This window comes from Acinonyx jubatus, chromosome B3, assembly GCF_027475565.1.
Source record: "Acinonyx jubatus isolate Ajub_Pintada_27869175 chromosome B3, VMU_Ajub_asm_v1.0, whole genome shotgun sequence".
Lineage (NCBI taxonomy): Eukaryota > Metazoa > Chordata > Mammalia > Carnivora > Felidae > Acinonyx > Acinonyx jubatus.
The window spans coordinates 115,032,394-115,052,749 of record NC_069386.1 but is presented as its reverse complement, the minus strand read 5'-3'; the positions used below and the strand labels follow the sequence as shown (position 1 = coordinate 115,052,749).

At 42.1% G+C, this 20,356-nt stretch overlaps 1 protein-coding gene and 1 pseudogene across 7 annotated transcripts in view; one reads left to right on the top strand and one right to left on the bottom strand.

Moving 5' to 3' along the window:
- Positions 1-20,356, bottom strand: part of RGS6 (regulator of G protein signaling 6) — a 560,843-nt gene that overhangs the window by 488,111 nt on the left and 52,376 nt on the right. The window lies entirely within an intron of this gene.
- LOC106974456 (60S ribosomal protein L21-like) lies at positions 16,268-16,847 on the top strand (annotated as a pseudogene).

Below are 20,356 nucleotides of genomic sequence, written 5' to 3'. Positions count from 1 at the left end.
GGCTCCGTGCTGATAGTGCAGAGCCTGACTGAGATTCTCTCTCTCTCTCCCTCTCCCTCTGCCCCTCCCCAGCTTACACTCTCTCTCTCAGAATAAATAAATACACTTAAAAAAATGGAAAGTATTTTTTTAATTAAGAAAAAAGAGATCAAATCAGAGATCTATTAGATCACCTTGAGATTGTCAGGGAAATAAGAATCAAGGTCATCTGCTAAGACTTGAATAGACTTGAAGGGAGGGAAAATATTTTGTTAAGTACTAACAGGTATGTCACAGAAGTCAACACGGGATGAGTGTGTGTGTGTGTGTGTATGTGTGTATGTGTGTGTGTGTGTGTGTGTGCATAGACACCTACCCTTTGATTAAAATATGACAAATCTCTTTCAGAAACTGTGAATAACCCCAGGAAGTCTATTTCTAGTATATATCTTGGGTTTTTCTTTTGCATTAAAGTTATCTTAGCCTGGGGGCACCTGAGTGGCCCAGTGGGTTAAGCATCCAACTCTTGATTTTGTCTCAGGTCATGATCCCGTGGTCATGAGATCAAGCCCCACATCAGACTCTGTGCTGACAGTGCAGAGCCTGCTTGGGGTTCTCTCTCCCCCTCTCTCTCTTTTTCTGACCCTCCCTCGCCCACACTCTCTTTCTGTCTACATAAATAAACATTAAAAAAAAGTTATTCGAATGGTCGCTATCTTTGTATATAAGTCTATTTCAAGATAGTGTACAGAGGAGGAGACAATGTAAAACAAAAACATTCATTTGTCAAAGCAATCATATGACAGAGTAAGAGGCAGGACTCAAGAGAGAAATATTAGTATATTATAAGGCCCTGAAACACTCAGTAATTAATTTTTCAGCAGGAAGACAGTTTTATTCCAATGGTAAGAACAGCTGTCATTGCCAAGGCATAGGAGAGAAAGAAAAAAAAGAAATCAAGGAAACTCGGATGTGAGTAACAGAGAAGCATGGTCATACACTAATTCCTGTACACATGAACCTCATCCAAAAAGGAAGATGGCAGGATCTGATAACTGTAAGGCAGGCTGCTGCCACTGGAACTGGTTCTTCCAGACAAAAGAAAGGGAAGGTAAGCCAGCTTCGTAATATCAAGTGAGGATTTAGATTTCTACTGCAAAGGCACCAGATGGACCATAAAATTCTTCAAAGGCAGAAATATCAATTCACTCAACAAATATTTAACACCTATGTTCTAGACACTAAGCTAAATGTTGAGGAGAGAGAAACAACTGGCTTCCTGTATAGTTATCTGTTGCTCCAAAGCTCAGTGCCTTAAAATAGTAAACAATTGTTATCTCAGTTTCTGAGTAGGTGGTTCTTGCCCTGGGTCTTTGTGTTGGGCATCCCCAAGAACACCTCCAGATCCAGTGATCACTAGGAGGATTCACATACGTGTAGTACTACTCATGGCTTTGGTTACAGCAAAAGGATATAAAGCAAAATTCAGCACAGGGAAAATGTGCATAGAATGAAGTCCATAGGAAACTAGGCACAAGCTTCCAAGAGTCCTCTCCCCATGGAATCACACAGGACAAGCTTAATTCCTCTAGCATCACATTGTGACAACAATTTGTGAAATGCCGTCTACCAGTCTACCAAGGAAGCTCATCAGAGACTCAATGCCCAACATTTTTACTGGTGGCTGCTCTTATAGGCACCCTCTGCCTAGCACATACCAAATTCCAGCCTTCCAGATAAAAACAGGTATTCCCCATAAATGCTATTGTTTGCACAGTTTAGCCAATGTCAACCATTCATCATTAGAGAATGGTGGGAACCTCCCCTAAATCCAAGTTTCCAGATGGCAGCCAAGAGCCAATCTTGGAAGCAGACCTTTCTAAGGATAGCAGTCTAGGGTCTGCTGTGTTAATTCCTTTCTACACTGTGTCTCGGGAAGTTGCAGTCAAGCTGTCTACTGGGGCTCCACAATCTGAAGCCTTGTTGGGGCTGGAGGGTACACTTATAACAAAATTCACTCACATGGCAATAGGCCGGAAGCTCTTCACCAGTGGATGTCTCCACAAGGCTGCCTGAATATCCTCAACATGATGTGCCCCAGAGTGAGGGATCCAAGACAACAAGAGAATGACAGCATCCCCAAAATGGAAGATACCATCTTTAATAAACTTATCTCAAAGTGACATACCATCCCTTCTGCTATTGGGCATGAAGACCAACCCTACTACAAAATGGGAAGGGGAAGGAATTAACAACTCTGAATGCCAGGAGTCAGAGATTAATAGGGGCTATCTTAGAGGCTGGCTACCACAGTCACCCTCAGGCTCCCAATGATTCCCATCGGTCCTACCTGTAGTATACACTAACCCCTCCAACAGTCGCTAAAAGTCCCACCGAATACTGGCGTCAGCTCCCAGTCCAGACTCTCACCCTCTAAATAAAGTCTAGTCATGGGTGAGGATCCTTGAGTGTAGTCCCTGACATTCGGCCCACTGAGTACGGTTCCTCTCAATGTCTAAGATGTATGCAACCAAAGCAACCGGTTATCTGTCCCCACACATTCAGCATACAATGGTGGGGCAAACAGAGGATAACCACTATAAACCCCTGCCCACAAAGGAGGAAATGGGAAGCATGTAGGGCTAGCAATTCTGAAATCCTGGCAAGTACCTGTTGTGAGTTCTTTGCTGAGGTCTGGGAATAATTCTCCACTCTTAACTCCACCCTCTGGACTCTTGGTTTGGGCTTCCCTGCAGTCCTTCCATTTTCATGAAAGGCAACAAGTATTTGCAGCTGAGTATTTTTCTCTGCCTGCTTCCTACTTCTTGATACTCGGGGGTCAAAGTCCTCTTTTCGTTTTGTACTATGTGACTTTCATTTCAAGCTGAGGGTGCCTCTTCAAGCGTAATGCTCTTAAAAACTTTGAAGGTCTTCTGTGAATCCTTTTAGGCTTCATCCCATTAGACAAAAGCCACACCCACAAATCTCTTTGCAATGGGTCCTTCCCCACCTTGGGCTTTTGCTGAGGTACAATGTCCTTGAGCTTCCAAGAAGCCCTACCATTGACCAAGAGGGTCTAGAAAGGAAACTGTATCCCTTTAGAGGGTCTTTTGGCTGACTGCACAGTTCTCTGAGGCACCATCTTTGATTTTTGAGATCTTTTTTTAATTTTTTTAATGTTTTTTATTTTTGAGAGAGAGAGAGAGCACAAACAGGGAAGGGGCAGAGAGAAAGGGAGGCACAGAATCCGAAGCAGACTCCAGGCTCTGAGCTGTCGGCACAGAGCCCAATGTGGGGCTCGATCTCACAAATTATGAGATCATTAGCCAAGCCAAAGTTCAATGCTTAGCCAACTAAGCCACCCAGGCACCCTGATTTTTGAGATCTTGAAAAGATTTTACAGTCACACCCCTGGCTTCATGTTTGGAACTTGTTTTCCTAAAAGTGCCCCCTAATTTGATCTTTGCTCAGAAGCCATTTCTTAATTTAATATCACATGGCATCTGAAGAGGCTGGGAATCTTCAAAAACAGCAAGTCCTGGCTCTTTTTGTTCAATAGTTCTGCCTTCAGTTTGTCTTACAATTTTCCTATAAGCAACAGGGGGGAAGAAATGGAAGAAACAATACTGTTTAGAAATCTCCAGTTCATTAGGTACATTTTCTACTTCCCATATTACTGCAGATGACAGTATTGCTCATTTTTTTGCCACTGCATAATAAGGAATCTGCCTTTTCCAGTTTCCAATCTGATTCTGCTCGTTTTCCTTTAAGCCTTCGCCAGTGGTCTCCTCAAAGTCCAAACTTCTGTGAACAATGTACTCGAGGCACTTGAAGCGTTCGCCAACACGTCCCTCAAAATCCTTACAGCTTTCCCACCGTGCACTGCCTAGTTCCAAAGCCACTACCATATTTTCGTTTTTGTGTTATATCAGTACCCTCCCCCCCCTCTTCTGGTACCAAATTCTTACTAGTTATCGATTGATCCGTAATAAGTTACTTCAAAGCACTTAAAACAACTAGTATGTACTGTCTCACGTAGTTTCCAAGCATTAGAAATTGGGAGGCATTTAGAAGGGTGGTTTTGGCTCAGGGTCTCCCGTGAGGTTGAAACCAAGCTGACAGCAGGGCCCGTACCATCTGAAGGCTCAACAAGGGGAAGACGTGCTTCTAAGTTCATTCGCATGTTTGCGGACCAGCCTCCGTTTCCAACTAGCTGTTGCCACATGCACCTCTCTCCCCAAATTGCTAGTCTTCACAACATGGCAGCTGGTTTTCCATAGAGCGAGTGATTTAAGAGAAAGAACCCAAGATAGAAACCCCAGTCTTTTATAACTTAATCTGGGAAATGACATGTCATCACTTCTGTTATAATTTCTTTGTCAAGGGCATGAATACCAAGAGGTAATGATCACTGAGGACCCATCTTGGTGGGCGGCTACCCACCCATTTCCTATCTGGAGGTCTTCATGGGATGACAGCCATCAACTACTTACAACAAAATTTAATGAGGGCCATAATAAACACATGGAAAAGTCAGCACCAGTTTGCCCTGAGGGATCCAAGAAGACAGGACAGGGGGAGGTGATGTTTCATTCAGGGCCTAGAGGAATGAATGAGATTTGTCAGATGCATGGAAGCTTTCCAAGCATTTCTCTTCCTGCATATCCTACCTGCCTGGTAAATTTGATAACCTCAAAGCTCTCCCTAAGAGCAAATATGGAATGACTTAATTTAATATCAATATTTTTAGGGGACACATCACCATTTACCAGATGAAGCAGAAGGTACAATGGTAGATGATGGATGCTAGGCTTGCAAATGGCTCATCTAAAGGTTGAATTTACTTAAGGGGGAAAAAAAGATGAATAAAGTAAAAACACACAGTTTGATAACAAACGTGCAAGTCATAATAAATGCCCTTAATTTTGTAAAGCACACAACCATGCCACATGTACTAGTGATTATTGGGAGAAAGAAATCCTAACCCAAGGACCCTTTCCAAAGAAACAGATGTAGGCGCTATTTAAAGGGTGGATAGAAAACCAGGCCAAGCAAGTATGTTGAAATACTAAAAGCTCCCCTTTTTTATTTCCCGTTAAAAGAGTGATACAATCATTTAAAATTTTGTGAAGTATAGAGGCACCTGGGTGGCGCGGTCAGTTAAGCGTCTGACTCTTGGTTTCAGCTCGGGTCACTGATCTCACAGCTTCCTGAGTTCCAGCCCCACAGCAGGCTCTACTCTGGCAGCACAGAGCCTGCTTGGGATTTTCTCTCTCCCTCTCTTTCTGCCCCTCCTCCACTCTCATTATCTCTGTCTCTCTCAAAATAAATACGTAAACTTCAAAAAGAAGAAAATGAGAATTTGTGAAGTATAAGTAAGCATAAGAAAGGAAAATCACCGATGACCCCCAATCCTAGGAATAACCACTAATTAGATTATAGACCGTTCCCTCTCAGACAGCTGGGGACACATGGAGATGAACACACACACAGACATACACAAGCACGTATGGATGGAGGTGTGCGTGTGTTAATTTTGGAACCACGTCACTTTTGGGAATGGCTGTTTTTCCTGAATATAAAATTAAAACAAAAATTAATATATGCATAATGTTCTTTTTTTTTAAAGTCGAAGCATTATAGAGAGTTATGAGCTAGAAAGTAAAATTCACCTGTAATTCTTCTCAGGGGAAGAAACACTGTTTACTCTTAACGTCGGGTATTTTTCTTACAGGCATTTTCAACGCAAATATGATTTTAATGCAGAAATCGGCTCATGCTGTTTTCCTTACCGCTTCTCTCGTTTAAAAATACGCGATGGCTATCTTCCTCTGTTAATACGTGCACGCTACATCATTTTTTTAACGACTACATAATTCCCAAATACGTATGTACCATGAGCTATCTAACCAACACCCTACTCGCGAGACGCTGTTCTGCTCCCGATCTCCCGCCGTGGCCAATCACACCTTTATGCACACATCTTTACACACCAGTCTCCTCAGGAGAAACCTCTGGGAATTAGAGTTGATTCACCTTAAGAATCACATATTCCACCATAAATGCTGCACCAGTGCACACACACCAAGAGTGTAAAACTGTCTCCAGCCACCACCTTCACCATTACTGAATGCTATACGCAAACACAGTTGTAATTTTCATGTCTTCAGACGCGAAAGGCAATCGATGCGTTAAGACACTATATCCTCAAATGTTTAAGTTATCTGAACTTCTTCGTAAATTATGCATTCTTGTCTTATGCCAAATTTTCTTGTCAGTGTTCACTGGGTTTGTATTGATTTGTAAGTCCCCTCCCAACCACTCAAATGCACCTCCATTTATATTTATATTATATTTATATTTATATATTTATATTTATATTTATATACATTTTTTTAAAGCCCAGCAGCAAAGTCTTACCAGCAGAACCTAAATGAGAACTCACTGAGCTAGTAAGTGGTTGAGCCACATGCGAATCTTCCTGACTCCAAAATGCAGGTTCTTCCCACAGTGGTGGCATGGCGCCGACCGGCCACCTCCTCAGGACTGAAAGCAGGCAGTCCCAGACTTGCTCACTACAGTCACCGGGCAGCTCTTAGAACTCCTGCTGCCCTCTGGTCCCCCCATGTCAATTAAACCAGGCATGGCATTTACTGAGGATGCCCACATGACTCCAAAGGACAGCCACATTCGGATGCGTTGGCTGAAGATTTCGTCCCCCAGCTGCCAAGAACACTGCTGGCTCATAGCTCTCCGCTGTCAGCTCTCTCCCCAGGTCCCCTGGTTGAAGGAGTAACTTACTTAGCTCTGGCTCAGGTGTCCCCCAGGGCCTGTGGCATCTGATGACTGGAGGAAAAACGATATAGAGACGCATCCTTGACGCCCAGTTCCGGAGCCCCGGGGGGTTGGGATAGGCCTTCTGGCTGCGGTGGAGCCCGCGTTCTCCCGCTGCCCAGTCCCACCCCCTCACTTCCCCCCAAGCGTGGACCCTGAGAGATGCTCCCATGATGTCCTGCCTACTCATCCCAGAGGCTGCTTCCCGAGGGCACCCAACCTGTGTCACGTACCATATGGAACTTCCCGCAAAGAATAAACAGAATCTTCCTCAAAGGCTTTGCCCACATATGAAGGTAGCAATCAAAGCACATTCAAAAATCCTTTCAGGTGGAGTTATTGTTAAATGAGTACGGTGTTTCTGTTTGAGGCGATAAAAAAGACTTTGGAAATAGTGGTGACAGTTGCACAAAACTGTGGCATTTTATGTTTCATGTCTTTGGCCATAACTTTAAAAAATTAAGAATATACTGCTTGGGATTCTCTCTCTCTCTCTCTCTCTCTCTCTCTCTCTCTCTCTCTCTCTCTCTCTCCCTCTGCCCCTTCCCTACTGCTCACTCTCTCTCTTTCGAAATAAATAAATAAACTTAGAAAAAATTGATAATGTAGCACGCCACACACCATTGAACGGTATACCTTGAATGTGTGAACTGTTGGTATATGAGTTATATTTCAAAAAGCTACTAAAAAACCCTTTTAGTGCAATGTAAGGACATGGTAGTCAACGAATGAGAATAATAATAGCCTCAGCCCTGTTAATCTGTAGAACAATGACAATAATTTGAAGCCCTCATCAAAGGGTTTTCTCTCACTCGTTGTCTCATTCCCTAAAATATAGGAACAAAATGCTTATTGATTTGTACTTTACCTATCGTTGGTCAGCAGTAATTCGGGATTTATACGCTGAGTGGTATGGGGAAAAGAATAAGCAGTTTCTTGGGCCAGCTCCCAAGGCCAAGGATATTTAAAGACTACTTGAGGGCTAAGATATTGGCAACGTCACTAAATTCAGTCTTGCAGCAGTACAAGCGTTCAATTTAACTGGAGCACAAGCTCACACGTACAGAAAACCACCACGAAGCTAGATAACGGACCTGTTTCTAGAGAGAAGCAAAACAGGCTTGTTTATGGAAAACACGAGTGTGCCAAAGGCAGCAGTGTCCAGAAGATAAAAAATGCAAATACCCACCTCCCCAGAAACACACTCCAGCATTTATAACGTACTTCACATCTGCAAACTCCTCCATAATCACTATGATTAGCCATCCCCAAGGAGCCCAGAAACTTCCACTTCTTGAAAGATTGGCAAGCCTCTTATCTCAATGCATACCTTTCCTTAACAAGAGCCCTCCATTCAATAAAGGCCAAACCTCCGAGAAGGGGAGCTGTCACTCCAAGGCTGTGGTTTCTGCCCCTAGCCCTCCACAATCAACGTACTACCAGAAACCAACCTGATGGTGTACAAAGCTTATTCACTGAAGTGCTTAAGAATGAAAGAAAACACTCATGTCAAAAATGACACCCAAAGCACCATGGGAATAAAACGGGATAAATTTAGAGCTAGAGGAACTTGAGCTTTAGCCTTGAATCTGCTGCTGGCATCCTATGTGACTCTGATCCAATTAACTAACCACTCTGAATCTCAGTTCCTTTATCTGTAAGATGGGCTTAATGATAATACTGCCTATCTCACAGATTGTTGTGGGGTCGAATGAAATGACTGGATATCTAAACACTTCAAAAACTGAAGTTCTACACAATGGGAAGGAGGACTAGACCACTTCCGGTCGCTAAACAGCTCCAGAGAAACACAGTTTAGGGCCTTTGAGAATAACATAGTGGTTTAAATATAAGAGTAAGGAAGTGAATTTGACTGAGAGAAGAATATTAATCCAAGTTACATCTCGATGCATCCATTTCATAACCGACTTGAGACCAAGCTGATTATGTTGTGGAAGCCACTAACCAAGGTGTGAAAGGAAATAAGAGTTAGAATAAAAAAAGAGCCTCGGGGTGCCTGGGTGGCTCAGTCAGTTAAGCATCCAACCCTTCATCTCACCTCACAGCTGTGAGTTCAAGCCCCACATTGGGCTCCACGCCCAATTTTTCAAAAAAAGAAAAAAGAAAAATAAAAAAGAAAGAATCTTAATTTAGAGAGATAAAATCATTTCCATCTGACCCTAGAGTTTGTTTGCTTTGTTGTCATTGTAGTGTATGTTGCTTTTGCTTATTGTCATAAAAAGCACTGGTGTAAGATACTCCATTCCTTCTGGAGCTTGGCCATACCTACTTTCTTTTCTAGAAAAGATCCTGAAGAGAACGAAATTTTCACTGCACAGCAATTCTCTAGTAGATTTTAAAGGAATCCAGTGAGGTAAAGCAAAAATCATCAGCACACTGATTTCATATTCCGTAAATGTATAACCTCTGAAATTTCAGAGTCAGGGACTTATTTTTTCCCCAATGAACGAAGACTTAGATTGGGACTCATGCGTGTTCCAAATTTAGCTGAGCCTCCACGGCTGGAAGCGGTTGCTTAACCACCGCACACATTTGTGTATTACCTCACAGGTTGCCAGGAGAGGCCGTCGGCGGAACCAAACAGCAAAGTCAAGTCAGACACGAACAGCTGGCCAAAAAACAGATCCTGGAATCAAGAGAGAATAGATGGTGTTCTTCCTTTGACCCCCTTTCCTTTAGGAACTCCTGGTAGGGGAGGGGGAGAAATCAGGATACGTTCGGATGAGGGAAGTCACTTATGGTATTTAGGCACTGAAGAATTAACCAACTTAAACACAAATAAATTTTAGTCTCCCATCTTCTCTCCTCTTTCCTTCCAATATCGAATTCCTCGAGGGAACAGTCCACAACTTCTTCTTCCGTCTACTTACCACACACTGAACAGCTCTCTCAGAGTTCACCCACCACAACTGTGTCATCACCAAGTCAAGTGGCCTTTCATGAACATTTCTTGTCCTCCTTGTGGCATGCAACACTACTGGCCATTCCCTTTTCTGGAAATAGCTCCTCCCCTGACTCCTCTGATAATACTCACCCTGGCACTCCACCTATTTTCCCTACTCCATTGCCTCTCCTGGCTCTTGATGACCTAAGACCCCTGGTTTCTGCCTTGGGTATTCCCTACCACCCACAACCATCAGAGACATGAGCTTTTCTGTGGCTCTCTGTCCAGCTGTATGTGACAATACCCAACCACCTCTCTCTTGAAAATGAAGCCCATATCTCTAATTGCCTGCCCCATATTTCCATTTCTCCCACTCATTACCTAATATCCAAGATGGAACCCACCATGTTTCCTACACAAACAACATCCTATTCCTGACTAACTTTTGTTATTCTCATTTTTCAATATCAAAGCCATCCTTCCAACCCACCTACATTTATAAATTTCCAAGTGTCATGAATGGCTCAAGAAGTCCCTCATATCCACTGCTTCCTTTGCATGAAAAGATACTGCAATCTCTTCCTATGTGAATTATTGTTGGCCGTAGCTTTTGAGTCAAAAACTTCTGTACCACAATACCACCAGATCATTCTTCCTGCAGTAATGTGTGTGTGTCACAGCCCTGTTCAAAAATTGCCAGGGTTTCTGCTTTTTGAATCCAGATTTTTAACCCTATCATCCAAGGTTTTCCATAATCCAGCCTTCCTCTCTCAAAACCCAGAAGGATGCAGTGTTCAGATGAGTTTGGATTCCAGCTGTTTTCGTAAACTTGCCTTGAAGTTTCCCACGCCACTTTAAATGCTTTTTTGTGCCCCACCTGCCCCTTACTATCTCTACCTATTAAAGTTATACCTTTCTTCAACATCTAGCTCAAATAACTTTTTTTTTTTTTATTTCTTCTGTCAAAGAGAAGAGTGTTTGACATGCCTACAAGGCATTGCAATTCTTGGGGCCTTTACCATGGTCTGTGAATTGGACACTTTATCTCCTCTTTAGATCACAAGTCTCTCAAAGAGTTGGGCTCAGCATCAAGGTTTGCTGAAAATAGCATGAACTTTGAAACCAAAATAATGAGGGTATGTTTTCACTTATACTGGCTAAATGGCTCTAAATCGCTTACACTGGCTAAATGGTTTAGTTCCTTCATCTGTAAAATGAACCCATTATAATTACGGTGAATTGATTTGCTTACCTCAGGGGTAGGCAAACTATGGCCCATAGGCCAAATCCAGCCCACTACCTATTTTTATAAATAAAGTTTTATTAGAACACAACCATTCTCATTCTTACATACGCTTACTATGGCTGCTTTTGCACTGCAATAGTAAAGCTGGGTAGCTATAATACAGACCATGTATTTTAAGACTAAAATATTTGCTATCTGTACCTTGGGGGGGGGGGGGGAACCTCTTCTCTACCTCCATTTCACTCTCTTTTTTAGGTGGAGAGGTAGAATAAAGATATTTTCCAGACCTCCCTGAATCTAGGGGTGCAGGGGTTAACTGGGTTCCACTAATTATATGCATTCATGCAAGGAGGTGTAGGTAGGTAAGATGGGGGTGATCTTCTGGCTCCTTGACTGCTCACTGCCACGAAGGAAAGTCATGGAAACATAAGACTTTTGAACCCCAGCAGTGTCCCAGTGCCCTTCTCCAGCTTTCTGAGGCTCAAAAAGCAGCTGCAGCAATGGCAGCAGCCACAGGGACTTTCTGATCCCAGCTTGCCAATACCAGGATGGCAACTGCAAGGGTGCCTTCTGACCTTGGTCCCATATTGTTCTGGAAATTTTTCCCCTGAGGCTCACCCTTCCAGTGATTTTGTAAGCACCCAATTCTCTGTATTAAATCCCTTCTTGTTTGAAAATTTATAGCCAAGTTTCTGTGTCTTGTACTGAACTCTGACACAGAGCCAAATGATAAATATCTAGTTGAGTTACTGAGACATGAAATGACAGTGTCTGTAAAAGCACTTTATAAACAGTCAAGTTAATGTTTTCTGTAAATCTTCATCTCATTCCCCACATACCACCCCCCACCACGGATTCAGCACAGTGCCCCCATGCCCCAAACGCTCCACAGCTCTCTTCCTCCTACCTCTGCTTGAGCAATCCCACCTCTCTTCTAGTTCCAGTGGCCCTAAGGATCAAGAGTTAACTTATTTGGAAAGGTTAATACAAAGCTAACTCTCCAGAACAATGCACATGCATTAAAACTCCAATGTAATTTCCAAGGTTCATGGGCCTTCTGAATGTTATCAATGGACCTGCTAGGTTATAAAGCCCTGATCTTCTATGCTAATGAGCATCTAAACCTGTATATCAAGCCAGATCTATCTCCTGAGGTTAAGCCTGATGTATGCACCTGCCCACTGAACCTCCTGTAGGCAACTCAAGCTCGGTGTGTCCACATGTGGTTTTATCTCCCCCACTTCTACTCTTTCTCTGTTGTTTATCAAGTAAGTGAATGATGCTAGCATCCTTTAAAGATGCAGTGCTGGGCACCTGGGTGGCTCGGTTGGTTGGGCGTCCGACTTCGGCTCGGGTCATGATCTTGTGGTTTGTGGGTTCGAGCCCTGCATCAGGCTCTATGCTGAGAGCTCAGGGCCTGGAGCCTGCTTTGGATTCTGTGTCTCCCTCTCTCTCTGCCTCTCCCCTGCTCGCTCTCTCTCTCTCTCTCTCAAAAATAAATAAACATTAAAAAAAATTCTTTAAAGGTGCAGTGCTATTCCTTCCTTCCTTCTCTAGACACAGTTGCCAGGACTTGACAATTCTACATCCCTAGTTGCTTTGGAATCTATCCACATCCGCATCTCCATTGTCAGTAATTTGTCCAGCCGCCTCCATCTCCAATCAAGATTGCTACAGAAGCCCTTGAATCAGCCTCTCTGCTTCTACTCTGTCCTCTCCAATCCAATCCCTTTCCTGTACCTTAAACATACATGTCAAATCCAACCAGTCTTTCTTGTTTAAATATTTAATAATGCTGTGTTGTTTTCACCATCAGCCTTTCCCATGCCTCTTGAATTGCCTCTATACCACCCTATTGTAGGAGCAAACGTTTCCAGAACCAGTCTTTGTCCTTCCCAAGGAGTACATGCCACCCCCTCCCCATGATGTCCTTTCTCACCATTTTATTTCCTACTGCCACTCTTCTATCCCACCTACACACACACACACACACACACACACACACACACACACACGCTTTCCTCCTGGCTAACACCTCATCCTTCAGTTCTCAGCTTAGACACTATTTAATTGCCTTATTTACCGAATGTTAATTGAGCCTCTACCATATGCCAACCACTGGGCTAGCCCTGGAGATACAGCAATAAAAAGACAGTCACAATCCTTATCTTCACAAAAGTCAATCTTATAGGGCATTAGATAAAAAATGACAAGTATGATGGTCCCCTCGTTGCCCCCCCCCCCGCTGAGTCAGGATTCCTCCACTCTGGGATACTGTAACCCACATTTGTGACTACCCCCCAACCCCAACACCACTATTAGCTCATCCGTCAATCCCAATGACCAGATTATAAACTCCTTACAGGCAGGACTGTGTCTCACTCATCATTTCATTTATCGTTAACACCTTGTACTATATGTATCTGACACGCAGGAATTGCTTAATAAATCCCTACAGTTTATGGGAATTCAATCAGTAAATATCAGCTGAATGAATCCGCTCAGCTTAGGAGTGGCCCAATAAGGGGATATGTTGCAAACGATTGGGTTTGGGGTTCTCGCTGTTGGCTTACCTGGGCTTTGCCAATGCCTCAAATCATAGTTAACTTGCTTCTAACCAACACTTGACTTGCTGTCTGCATTTCATGTTAAGCAGCTATTCCCAGCAGCCTTTCTTGCCTCCAGGATAAATACCTGTGTGCTCAACAGTGTACCTAATTAGAGGCACCCCCTGGCGACTCCGTAGGCCTCGGGAGGCCAGTCACCAAGCTGTGCCCTTGGTCACTAGAACCTAAGCAACATCGAAGGCAGATAAGCACAAGGGACTCAGCAGCCAGGAGAGGCCCAGGAGCTCAGCTACTTTAGATCCCAGAAGCTGTGCTCCAAATTCCCTGCTAGGCCAGCCCTGAGTCTGTGTGTATAAATTACCACATTTCTTAATGTGTGTGAAACTGGTGAGGAACGGGGGGAAAGCAAAGAAAAACTGAAGGGTGACTATGCTCTCCTTTATGAAAAATAATAAGGCTGTTTGGACAAATGCCAATAAGAGTTTCTTGCATATATAACAATACAATTAAATGATCATTTATGAAGCACCTGCTATGTGCCAGGTTCTAACCTCCTGATGTGCATGAAGTCATTTAATTCTCTCAACACCCCTATGAAGTGACCTCTATTACCATCTCATTTACAGATTAGTAAACAGAGGCCCTGTTTAAGAAGCCTCTCCGTGGCTGCCTCCCAGCCGGTGACAGAGCAGGATACAAACCTTCAGTCTGACTCAGTCCAGGATCAGAAAGTCTACGCTTAGAGCCCTGTGAGAAAAGAGGCAGTGTTCTCACTTCATCCCGCCAGAGTCTCAGTCCCCAACGCAGACAAGGCTCAGGCATGGTGCTATCAGGCAGGACTGAGAACACATTCTCTGCGTTAAGGGTCTGCCCCTCCGTCTGTCCAATTATTGCCACCAGTATGAGGATCTGATGTTGCCAGATCTTCCTATTTTTCAAAAAATGGAAGAAATCTAGACTTTTTAAATTGGGGATAAGAAAAGGGAGGGCTCACAGAGGCTTTAGCCAGAGGGACTGACAGGAACATGGTAATAATAACTGAGAGAGGCTTAGGAGGGAGGAAGAGGGTTAAAGATAAAAGACTGTCCAAGGGCACCTGGGTGGCTCAGTCGGTTAAATGTCTGACTTCAGCTCAAGTAATGATCTCACGGTTCATGGGTTAGAGCCCCACATCGGGTTCTGTGCTGACAGCTCAGAACCTGGAGCCTGCTTTGGATTCTGTGCCTCCCTCTCCCTCTGCCCTCCCCCACCTCTCTCTCTCTCTCTCTCTCTCTCTCTCTCTCTCTCTCTCAGAAATAAACATTAAAAACAAAACAAAACAAAACAAAAGATGAAAGACTGTCCAGTTCTGACATGCTGAGTTCCCAGTGCTAAAGATGCTCTGAGGGACATAAGAACTCAGTCTAGAGCCAAGGACCAGGGGTGCAAATAATAGAGAAGGTTCTGGTTACTTTGTTATCAGGCTACCTTACCTCAGCCCTCAGCTCTACCAAGAAAACGATTATTTAAAATACCCCATTCTTGTTTGTTCTGAGGATGGTGAAAATGCAGGCTGGTAGGAGTTTCCTGGTACTGCCACAACAAAGTACTACAACTGAGAGGTTTGAACATCACAAATGGACTGTCTCACAGTTCTGGAGGCTACAAGTCTGAGATGAAGGTGCCATCAGGGTATTGCTCTCTCTTAACGCTCCAGAAAGAAATGTGTTTCAGTCTCCCCTCCAGTCTGACAGATCCTTAGCTATGGCAGAACTCCAATCTTTACATGGTGTTCTCTTTGTGTGTGTCTGTGTCCAAATCTCTCTTTTTGTAAGGACATCAGTCATATTGAAATAAGGGCCACCTTACTCTAGTATGACCTAATCTTAACTAATTATACCTGCAATGACTCTACTTCCAAATAAGACCACCATTTGAGGTAAAGGTGGTAAGGGCTTCAATACAGTTGGGGGGTGGGGGGACAAAATTCAATCTATATCAAAGCTCTAAATGGAGGTTTCCTTTCTTCTAGAGTCAGGATCCACAGGAACAGGATCAAGGCATCTAAGAGACTTTATGTCTACCTCTACCTCAATAAAAGAATGGGATACATTAAAAACAAAAAAAAGAACAGGATTAAGGCATGCCACTTTTTAATGTTTATTTATTTATTTTGAGAGAGAGAGAGAGAGAGAGAGAGAGAGGCAGAGGCAGAGGCAGAAAGAGAGGGAGAGAAAGAATCCAAAGCAGGCTCCACGCTCAGTGCAGAGCCCGATGTGGGACTCAATCTCACAACCATGAGATCATGACCTGAGTTGAAACCAAGAGTCAGATGCTCAACCGACTGAGCCACCCAGGTGTCCCAACGTGTCATTTTCATCTATGGAAAATCACTATATTCAAGGAACCATGCAAGTCCTACAGGGAATACAAAAATGAATTAGATCCAATTCTCAAGGGTCTTTCAATGAAGCTAGATGGAGAAGACACACACAAAAGCTGTCCAACAAATAAGTAGGTTATAGTTGACTTGAAAGTAATATAATTATCAGGGCCCCTGGGTGGCTCAGTTGGTTAAGCATCCAACTTCAGCTAAGGTCATGATCCCATAGCTCGTGAGTTCGAGCCCCACATCAGGACTGTGTTGACAGCTCAGAGCCTGGAGCCTGCTTCAGATTCTGTGTCTCCCTCTCTCTCTGCTTCTTCTCCATTCATGCTCTGTCTCTCTTTCTCTCTCTTAAAAATAAATAAACACAGCTTCCTTTCGGCCGGAACTGCCATCTTCCAGTAATTCGCCAAAATGACCAACACAAAGGGAAAGAAGAGAGATACTCGCTATATGTTCTCTAGGCCTTTTAGAAAACATGGAGTTGTTCCTTTGGCAACATACATGCGAATCTACAAGAAAGGTGATATTGTGGACATCAAGGGAATGGGCACTGTTCAAAAAGGAATGCCCCACAAATGTTACCACCGCAAAACTGGAAGAGTCTACAATGTTACCTAGCATGCTGTTGGCATTGTTGTAAACAAACAAATTAAGGGCAAGATTCTTGCTAAGAGAATTAATGTACGTATCGAACACATTAAGCACTCAAAGAGCCGAGACAGCTTCCTGAAGAGTGTGAAGGAAAATGATCAGAAAAAGAAGGAAGCCAAGGAGAAAGGTACTTTGGGTTCAACTGAAGCGCCAGCCTGCCCCACCCAGAGAAGCACACTTTGTGAGAACCAATGGAAAGGAGCCTAAGCTGTTGGAACCCATTCCCTATGAATTCATGGCGTGATAAATGTAAAAAAAATAAAAGACGTCAAGACTGTAAAAAAAAAAAATAATAAATAAATAAATAAATAAACACAAAAAAATTGTTTTAAAAGAAAGCAATATAGGGGTGCCTAGGTGGCTCAGTCAGTTGGGCGTCTGACTTCAGCTCAGGTCATGATCTCACAGTGGCGGGGGGGGGGGAGCGGTTTGAACCCTGCATCAGGCTCTGTTCTGACAGCTCAGAGCCTGGAGCCTGTTTCTGACTCTGTGTCTCCCTCTCTCTCTGCCCCTCCCCCACTCATGCTCTGTTTCTCTCCATCTCTCAATAAATGAATAAATGTTAAAAAAATTTGTTTTTAAAGAAAGTAATAGAAATATCATCAGAAGCAAATGGCGGTGGAGGGAGTCACTTCTGTCCTTAAAAATTAGGAACTGATCTTTAGGTAGAATTTTTGTCTCAGTATTGAGAACGGTCCAGAATTCTGACAGATGAAGACTTACGGTTGAGGCCGAGAAACTGAAGACATTTCAAGAACGTAAAACAGGTTAAACAAAGGAGAGAGAAAGCTCAAGCTGTGTTTGGATTGGGTCTGTTTGCCCAGAGAACTGGGTACGTATTATGGAATCATGTGATACAAGACTAAAATTAGTTTGGCGTCAGTTGGTTGAATGCTTAAATGACAAAAAAGGGAGTTTTACATGTAAATTGGTAGGCACTTGGGAGTAATTTGGGTGGCCAAAAGAAGTAGTTTCTCTGCTAATAGCTGAACACTTCCCAAATCTTGGGAGAGATCAAGACATCCAGGTACATGAAGCTCATCTCATGGGTCCTCAATAAGACTTGACCCAGCGATGACTTCACTAAAACAAGTTACAATAAAACTATCAAAAATCATAGACAAAGAAAGAATTTTGAAAGCAGCAAGAGAAAGAAATGTGTTATAAACAAGAGAATGCTTATAAAGCTATCAGCTGATTTCTTGGCAGAAATCTTGCAGGCAGAAAAAACTGCCAACCCAGAATACTTTACCCATCAAAGATGCCCTTTGAAAATGAAGGTTAATAGAGAACTTCCCAGACAAACAAAAGCTGAGGAGTTTATCACCACTAAACATACCTTACAAGAAACACTAAAGAGAGTCCTCAAGTAGAAGTGAAAGGATATTAATAGCATAAAAAATCTGAAAGTATATAATTCACTGGTAAAAGTAGGTATATAATCAAATTCAGAAAACCCTAATACTGTAAAGGTAGTGTTTAAATCACCTAACTCTGGTATAAAGGAAAAAAAACTTTTAAGAAAAAAATGACTTAAAATAACTATAGGTACAGGGTACCTGGCTGGCTCAGTCAGTAGAGCACACAACTCTTGATCTCAGGGTTGTAAGTTCGAGCCCCACGTTGGGCATAGAGATTACTTAAGAAAATAAAAAATCTTAAAAAAAAAACAAACAACTATAGGTACAATAATTTTTTAATGGATACATGATATAAAAAGATGTAAGTTGTGCTATCAAAAACATAAAAGGGGGAGGGGCACCTGGGTGGCTCAGTCAGTTAAGAGTCTGACTTCAGCTCAGGTCATGATCTCATCATTCATGAGTTTGAGCCCCACACCAGGCTCTGTGCTGACAGTTCAGAGCCTGGAGTCTGCTCCGGATTCTGTGTCTCCCTCTCTCTCTGTTCCTCTCCTGCTCATGCTCTCACTCTCTCTCTCTTTCTCTCTCTCTCTCAAAAATAAATAAACATTAAAATTAAAAAAAAACATAAAAGGGGGAAGTAAAAGGTAAGGTTTTTGTATGAAAGTTATCATCCTAAAATAGACTGTTATATTTTACATAAGTCTCATAATAACCTCAAGTCAAAAAACTATACTACATACACAAAAAAGAAAGAGAAATAAACTTAAGCATACACTATAGAAAATCAAATCACAAAAGAAGATAGCAAGAGAGGAAGAATGAAACAAAGGAACTACAAAATAGCCAAAACACGATTACAAGATGGTAACAGTAAGTCCTTATCTATCAATAGTTACATTGAGTGTAAATGAATTAAATTCTCTAATCAAAAGTCATAGAGTAGCTGAATGGATTAACAACAACAACAACAACAAAAGCTCAATTATATCCTGCCTACCAGAGACTCATTTCAACTTTAAGAACATATATCGTTGAAAGTGAAGGGATGGGAATAAATATTCCATGCAAATGGAAAACAAAAGGGAGCAGGGGTAACTGTACTTACACCAGACAAAATAGACTTCAAGTCAAAAACCATAACAAAAGAAAGTTATTATATAATGATAAAGGGGTTAATTCATCAAGAAAATATAACAGTTGTAATATATATGCACCCAACAATGAACACATGAATATATTAAGCAAATACTAACAGATCTGAAAGAAGTAATAGACAACAATATGAAAATAGCAAGGGACTTCATACTCCACTTTCAACAATAAATGGACCACCCAGACAGAACTCAATAAGGAAACACTGACCTTAAAGTTCACTTTATACAAAACAGACCTAATAGATATAAAGAACATTCCATCCAAGAGCAGCAGAATATGCATTCTTCTCAACTGCGCACAGAACTTTCTCTAGGACAGATCATATACTAGTATACAACCAAGGCTTTAAAAAATTTAGTAAGATTAAAATGAAATCAATTATCTATTCCAACGACAATGGTATGAAACTAGAAATCAGTAACAGGAGGAAAGCTGGAAAATTCATAAATGTAAAAGTTAACGCACTTCTGAATGGCCAATGGATCATTAAGGAAATAAAAGGAAATCCAAAAATATCTTGAAGCACACAAAAATGGAAACAACATATCAAAACCTATAGCTTGCAGCAAAAGCAGTTTTAAGAGGAAAGTTTATAGCAATAAACCTACATTAAAAGAAACAAGAAAGATTTTAAACAATCTAATTTTACACCTCAAGGAAATAAAAAAAAGAAGAACTAATCCCAAAATGAGCACAAGGAAGGAATAAAGATTAGAGTGGAGGTAAATGAAACAGAGACTAGAAAAATAATAGAAAAGGTAAACAAAATTAGAAGCTGATTTGTTGAAAAAATAAAATTGACAAAGCTTTAGCAAGACTAAGAAGAAAGAACTCAAGCAAATAATATCAGAAATGAAAGAAGGGAAATAATAACTGATACCACAGAAATAAAAAGATCATAAAAGACTACTATGAATAATTATACACCAACAAGTTGGATAACCTAGAAGTAATGGATAAATTCATATACACATACAACATACCAAGACTGAATCATAAAGAAGTAGAAAATCTGAAGAGACCAAAAATGAGTCATGAGATTAAATCATTAATCAAAAATCTCACAACAGGAGTGCCTGGGTAGCTCAGTCAGTTTGGTGTCCAACCCCTGATTTTGGCTCAAGTCCTGGTCTCATGGTCATGGGTCTGGGCCCCATGTTGGGCTCCATGATGAGCATGGAGCTGCTTGGGATTCTCTCTCTCCCTCTCTCTCTGCCCCTCCCCACCTCAAAATAAATAAATAAACTTTTTTTTTTAAGCTCACGACAAAGAAAATCACAGGACCAC